Here is a 7,547-nt window from a genome sequence, read left to right as displayed (position 1 = left end):
CCTGTCGAGCCATACACTGAAGAGGAGGTACAGCAATTAAAAGCTGAGCTGAAAAAAGACGACAAGGGGAAAAGGAAAGTAGATGAGTCTACTAAGCCTCAAGAGATAGACGGGCAAGCCGACAAAGGGAAAGCCAAGGAAGCTGAGGACAAACATCCCTCTTTTACTGATGTACCAAGCCCGAAGAAGACGGAAAAAATTGTGGAAGAGACCACAGTAGAGGTGGACACAGATGTTATGGAAAAGCCAGAAGCCGAGACCAAAGAAAGAAGATAGATCCAGTTCAGCAAAAGAGAAATGATTATGAGGATCTGGTAGCGATAGGATACACTGAAGAAGAGGCCCTTGAGGCAGTTTATGGGATCACCCTACAAAAACAAGATGAACGGAGAGGGACGGAGGAAAAAACAAAGAGTACAAAAGAAAGTGAAGAGAAACTGGACGAACCAAAAGCACTAGAAGAGCCAAAGCCAGTGGAGGTGGTGGCAGAAGGAGCTTTAGAGTTGACAGATGATGATGAAAAAGACATGCACATGGTGCATAAACTGCTCAGCAAGATAAAAGAAAGGTCCAAGGCAAAGGAAGTAGAGATTGAGACAGCCAAACAAAGGGAAGCGGAGTTGCAGAGAAAATTAGAGAATGCTATGACTGAATCTGAAAGTCATAAAGCATCACTCTATGACGCGGAAAACGAGAGAGACGGCTTGATACTCCAGCTAGCCGAGGCTTCAAGAGAAGTGACAAGTGCACAGGAAGCAAGGGAGCGGCTAGAGGATGAGTTGGAGGCGGCCAAGGATGAGCTTATTGAGCTAAGGGAGAGAGTCGAGCTCCAAGAAAGAACAATCACTAGACTCAGGACTACCCCTAGAGCTAGCAGAGCAGGAACCGAACAAGAGGGAGTTATCATACCAGCTTTGGAAGACCAGGTCCGAAGCTGACAAAGAGAGCTGAGATTAGAGCAAGTGCAAAGGTTGCACATTGCGGAGGGATCATTGGCCGCAGAGGAGAGGCTCACATTAGAAAATCAAACACTACGGACAGAGAATGAGGCCCTCCGCAAACAGCTCCAAGATCTACAAGAGCAACAAAGAAGAGAGACAGAGACACCACACGAAGAATCAGGTGGAGCAGCCATAGAGCTACCAGAAACTGGAGAGGCAACCACAATTGAAGATCCAACCCTAGCTCAAGAGGTAGCCTCGACTTCAAGAATGTCTGAAGAAGAAGAACAAAGGCTCCATGACCAAATAGAAAAGTCAACAGAGGAGAGTGCCAAGGTGGAAATGGAATGGGAGAGGAGACTCCTAATCTCCATTAGACTTCAGGGACTTGACACAAAAGTGCTCCATGAACAGTGGATGCAACCCAGCCTGCCTTTCCCTTTGATGAAATTTGAAGTGCTAAAGACGAAAAAGAGAATAGAGGAGGAGCAGTATGTCGCTCTTTACGAAGGCGACATCACAAAGGAGGAACAATCAAAGAAGATAGTAGATTCACAACCTAGATGGAGGAAAGGTTGGTTGAACAAATACCCACCCTATCTCATCTACTTGGTGGAGGCACTAAAGGAGATTCGGGAGGATGCAACCTTCTGCCCAGTGCCAAGAGTCAGAAACTGGAAAGAGCATGGCAGGATTGCAGAAAAGAAGCCAAATTGGCTTAATTATCCCAGGATGCCAGGACCAAAGGCAGGAGAGAGAATAGGTAAATCCTACATGGTGAAAACCCTAACGGGCACCATCAAGCTCTTTACTGGCTCTCCTGACCTTTCTTTATTGACTAGCAGAGTATTGTAGTTCCTACATGATGTCAATTGAAAGGTAGTCTTTAATATTAAAGTCCATAGTCTCTTTTGCATAAATGAACTCAAGTTTATTTATATGCACATGCCACCATTGACGGGATTACTTGTAGATTTAACTCTTATATTTTGTTCTTTCTTATAGTGTTAGGTTGATTAAGGATTGACAGTAAGGAAAATCCCATAAAGGTATATCGATTGGTGTAAACCAAGCTAAAATAACACACAATAGATTTTTACTACACCATAGTGTGTCCTCAAAGAACCATCCAAACCATATATGTAAGATATGGGTATAATACTTTTTTTCACAATAGCTCTTATAAATAAAAAGGGGGTATCATAATTACTATATACTAATCACAACTAGAGGGGTTTTCTAAAACCCTTCACTGGCAGGTGGCATGCCTATCTCTATGAAGAGTGGATCCTTTGGGGATGGATTTTATGCTAGTACCTCTAAAATACTCTTCACAAATAGAGATTTACTTTTACTCTCTCCAAATTTCTCACCTCATTCTTCTTGAAGGGAAATCTAGTGCTTTCCCTATGTATCAACACATCTTTCAAAACTTTTGGGTACAGCCCTCTGAAAATCCCTTTCATTGCAGCTTTGATGTTAACCTTTGAGTATAGAGACCATAAACATAGATTGAACACCTGACCGTATGCCTCAACAAAGTCACATCATCACCCTTGACAATGCATATGTGGACTGGTGTGCACATACTCACGGGCAAAATGAGCTACAATGTCAAAAGATTTTAAAACAAGATATTGTTTTGATGATACAAAAAATTCAATCTCTAAACTAAATGAGGGGCAACATAAAAAATGAAGAATTACATGTAACATCTTATGCCAATTATGAGACTTCAACCCATACAATTGAACGCTTCTAGCTTTCTAATTTGCCTTTGTGAAAGCTCCCTTTAGTGATCTCATGTATCATGTTGGTGTGCGACTAGAGGCAATGGAACCCTTCACTTGATCAAGCTCATACTTGGTTAGAATCCATGGGGCTTTAGGAAGAAAAATATCTCCATTTGGGCCTCATTATGGAATGATGGATGCGGAGAGACACTTCAATCCCCTCAACTCCTCCCTCAAGCCCAATGAGTCACTTTTTCCCGTAATGGGATCAATTTCAGTCCTAATAAGGGTTAATAAAAATTAGATTATTAATCATAATTAAAGATTAAGTGATCATCAATCTAAAAATATATAAGAGATTAATTGATAGTAAGGAATGGGCTACTCTAACTAATATGTTAATTAGAAAAATTAGACATAAATTAATGTCACTCGCTAATTAGTTGAAATCAACACTAATTATCTTGCTTAGTCACTAGATTTTTTTCTCTCTAAGTGATTTCCATGTAGTATCTCTCTAAGAATGAGAGAGTTTTGACCATCACTCCAAGTCTGAGTGAATTTGTGAATCATAGGGCCCTATTTATAGTTTTTCTAGGTCACAAGGGCTGAATCTGGCAGTTCCTTGTAGCCCAAGTAGACTCCCAACTGAAGGTAGTGCCACCTATTTCTATTTCAATATCTGGAAGGTCAGTGATTCCCCTCCCCAACTCTTGCCTGCTTTAAATTCAATACTCCTAATTTTCAATCCTATTTTTTGCTTATTTGGTAAATATCTGGAAAATATCTAGGAGGCCATAATAAAATTCTTCTGTTTTAATGATTACTAAAACCTTTTAGTTATATTACAAAATTAAAGTATCTGGTAAAAACTTTTTGGGGTTATAACGAGGTCAGTTTTTACCCAAATTCAGTTTTGAAAAATCATAACTATAGTATTGTAGTGCTTAAGATTCCAAAAATATTATCCTTTGCTATAATCGGGCAAGTTCTTACCGACGTTTTAAAAATCAAATGTTTTTAATTAAGCTTTGTACATTTCTCTTGGTCTAGTGCTCTTAAATACGAAACACAGTAGAGCATGCCACATTTTTTGACATACCTTGCTCTCTTCTTCATTTTGCCATCGATTTGAAAATCCGAGCCCTCCCACATCTCTCCCTCTCAAGGCTCACACCCCTCTTCTTCCCCCCCCCCCCCCCCCCCCCCCCCCCCCCCCCCCCCCACCCAATTGTTTTAAACACACACACACAAAGACAAGAGTAGACATAGAGATTTCTTGCCTCTTGCATGATCCCTCTGTTGCTTGGTTGCATTTTGCCTACTTGCTTGCGGTCCGTGTGTGATTAGTGTAGATTTGTGTGTGTGTGTGTGTGTGTGTGTGTGAGAGAGAGAGAGAGAGAGAGAGAGAGAGAGAGAGAGAGAGAGAGAGAGAGAGAGAGAGAGAGAGAGAGAGAGGACAAGAGAGGGAGGAAAAAGATTCCTTGGGTAATGTAGATTAATGCTTAATGGCTTCTTGATAAATGTAGATTAATGTCTTACTGAGTGAATTTTTTTTTGAAAAATGTTTAAGTTTGAGAAAAAAATTCAGTATAAAAAATAGACATAAAGTGTAAGCATTATAATGCATCAAACATTAAAAAGGGAAAATGAGAAGAGAGAGTCTAAAATAAGATTGGATTAAAAAAAAGTGGGATGTTTTAGTTGATCAAAGGAGGGAAAAGATAGACAGTGGGGAAAAGTGTTAATTAGAGAGAGAAAATGAGAGGAAAAGTGTAGAAATAGTGTAGGTTAGATTAGAGAGACGAAAAAAGTGAAAGAGGATAGAGAGACACAATAGAGAGAGAGAGAGAGAGAGAGAGAGAGAGAGAGAGAGAGAGAGAGAGAGAGAGAGAGAGAGAGAGAGAGAGAGAGAGAGAGAGGAGGGGGGGGTATAGAGAGAAAGAGTAGAAAGAGATAGTTAGAGAGACAATAGACAGAGAGAGAGAGAGTGGAGAGAGATATGTATGCATGTATTTATGTGATTATATATATGTATGGCATATATATACATGTATGTGTGTGTGTGTGTGTGTGTGTGTGTGTGTATTCACCTATTCTACCTCTCTTTCTAGACCCTTTCTATCTACCTTCATTAGGTAGAGAAGTAGAGATGTAAATAAGGTGTAGAAAGAGAGGTAGATAAAGGGATATAAATCTATTTACCTCTCTCTTTGCACCCAATCTACACCTCTGTTTCTATCTACCTTGAGCAGGTAGAGAAGTACAGGTGTGTAGATTAGGTGTAAAGAGAGAGGTAGATAGATGGATAAAAATCTATCTACCTCTCTCTCTATAACTAATCTTATATTTACCGCATCCTTGTTATTCTCTTTCTCTTCCCCTCAAAAGTTTGATGGCTACATGTTTTTGACAAAAATATCCACTTCTTTTTTAGTGAGAATTGGCAATGAGTTTGGACTGGAGCCTTGCTCTGATATGCAAGGGAATGTATTCTTAGGCCTAGTGCCTGAAAAAATCCAAGACGGCTCACTTGCAAGGCCCTTGGCCTACTGATGCATATGTTTCACTACTAGATCAGATAGTTTAGTGACATTCGAGGAATCCCAAAACTCGAGCGAGATTTTTCGAGCAATCGCTAAAACGAGCAAGACAAAGCAAGGCATCCTATACAAAACAAAAACCAAAAATGATTTCTTAGGTGACTTCAAGCACACAAAAAAAAATAAAAAAAATGCACCTATTTTTAATGGTAAATTGACCACATACTTTTGACAGGCAAAACCCATTGAACAAGGGTTTGGTAGAATGTTTCCTTTGAGGGGCTAAAGAGTTGGAACCATTACAATGGCATGTTGATATTCCTCTCCTTGAAACTTGCTGTCCCCATGTCCCCAGATATTGGAAGCTTATTCCTACCACCATTGATCCTTGTTGGGAATAGTGGCACCATGATTCCAATGGATATAAATCTCCTATTACTACCTTCCTTACACGTAGGACCTCATAGAGTTTGTTAACAATTTGGGTTTTTATACATTAAGCATCACATATGACACATTGGTGCATGTATAACATGGATGTAATATGTCGTAGTTCCATTGCTTCCATAAAAAGGGTGATGAAAAAAGGTTCCTAGTCTGCTGACTTATCCATCATGCCTCGACCCAGATTACTCACCCAACGCACGATGCCCCTATATTGAACACACCTCTTAGAGCCATGGTGTATGACTGTCATTGTAGCCCTCTCTATTGCTTTTCCTAGTGCGGCTCAACCCTCAATTTTTGTCCGTAATCTATCTGCTGTTTGGGAGTTGTAGGTTTATCAATGCCTTGTAGCAACTCAAATGGATGGTAGTCCAAATTTGCATCTATCTGCCTATAGAATGATGTGGCCCGGGCCTTGATCAACCATCCTTACATCGCCTATTGGCCCTTGGGACATCAAAAACCATCTTGGGGCAGTTTTTCACGGGCATAGTTCCACCCAACCTACGCACGTAAGCAAACAAAGCTTGCAAGACCCAACTGTGCCGATCTCGACAGAGTGGGAAAACCACGTCTTCTACCCTCGCCTTGTAGATGGCTGAAGAGTTCACACGCAAAGCTGCTTCTTGCCAAGTTTTTGAAGCATTTTTGTTGTCTCCCATCAAATGTTTCTTGAAAGCGTATGGCATTGTTGTATAGCACAACCTTGAGCATGGCTTGCATCTTGTCGTGAGACACCAAGCTTTCCACAATCTTTCATCAAGTGTAGCCAAAAGCGTGTGTCTTCCTTCTTATATGGCGACAATCCAACAATAACTTGCACCCTACGATGCTGTCTGTAGCCGAGTATCATCCCCACCTCTCAATCTGATTGTTAACAGCATCGGCGGGTGGTTGCCTCTTTTGAACAGCAGTATATAGAGCTACTTCTTCAGCATGTGAAAATTAAGACTGTATACAGCTTTCTTGCGAAGGGCACGCCAGCTTCCATGGACGTGCTGATGTAGGTGCTCAACTCTTCTTTAAAGCAGGGATCTCGTCCCTTTATTTTTATGTCTGTTTAGCATAGCCTGCTTTGTTATTCGTGATCAATAAGCTCTTTCGAGGAGAGAGAGAGAGAGAGAGAGAGAGAGAGAGAGAGAGAGAGAGAGAGAGAGAGAGAGAGAGGGAGAGAGAGAGAGAGGCGCCTAAATAATCAGCTTCACAGAAGGCTACGTGAAGATGGAGGAGGAGAGCGTCGACCTCTCTCTATCTAGCAAGAAATTGAGCACGAATCAGGATTAAATACACGGGTGTGCAGACTAGGTGCGAATAAATGCTTGGCATGGCGGCATGGCATGCATATGGGAATACTCTCAGCAAATACTCTCTCTAGCCATCCACGCCGGCGCGGATGGCTATAGAGAGATCGGATATCAATATTTGTACAGTGTGCAAACTAGATGCAACTAAATGATTGGCATGGCATGGCATGCATGTGCAAGTACTTTCTCTCTGCAAATACTCTCTCTAGCCATCCATGCCGGCGTGGATGGCTACAGAGAGATTGGGTTTCAATATTAGTCTAATGTTTTTTAAACGTAACTAGTGGGACTTCCTCTGCCGTGCTGCCTGCGAGCAATAAGGGAAAGATATTACAATTAGACACAGAGCATAGCAACATCTCTCTCTCTCTCTCTCTCTCTCTCTCTCTCTCTCTATCAACCCAACATTTGAGATCTATAAGCGATGCAATGAAGCCTTGATCCGCCACATAAGAGGACTAAAGGCCTTCCCTTCGATCTCTCACACTTGTCGTCTACCAGTTCTGCGATGCACGACTGGGTAGCAAGGAGCTCGGCAAGGTTGAGGAAGATGAGCGGGTCGATATGCAAGCTCTTATG

The sequence above is a fragment of the Adiantum capillus-veneris genome, chromosome 23, assembly GCF_014529385.1.
Source record: "Adiantum capillus-veneris isolate H3 chromosome 23, ASM1452938v2, whole genome shotgun sequence".
Taxonomy (NCBI): domain Eukaryota; kingdom Viridiplantae; phylum Streptophyta; class Polypodiopsida; order Polypodiales; family Pteridaceae; genus Adiantum; species Adiantum capillus-veneris.
Note: the sequence above shows the minus strand (reverse complement) of the source record.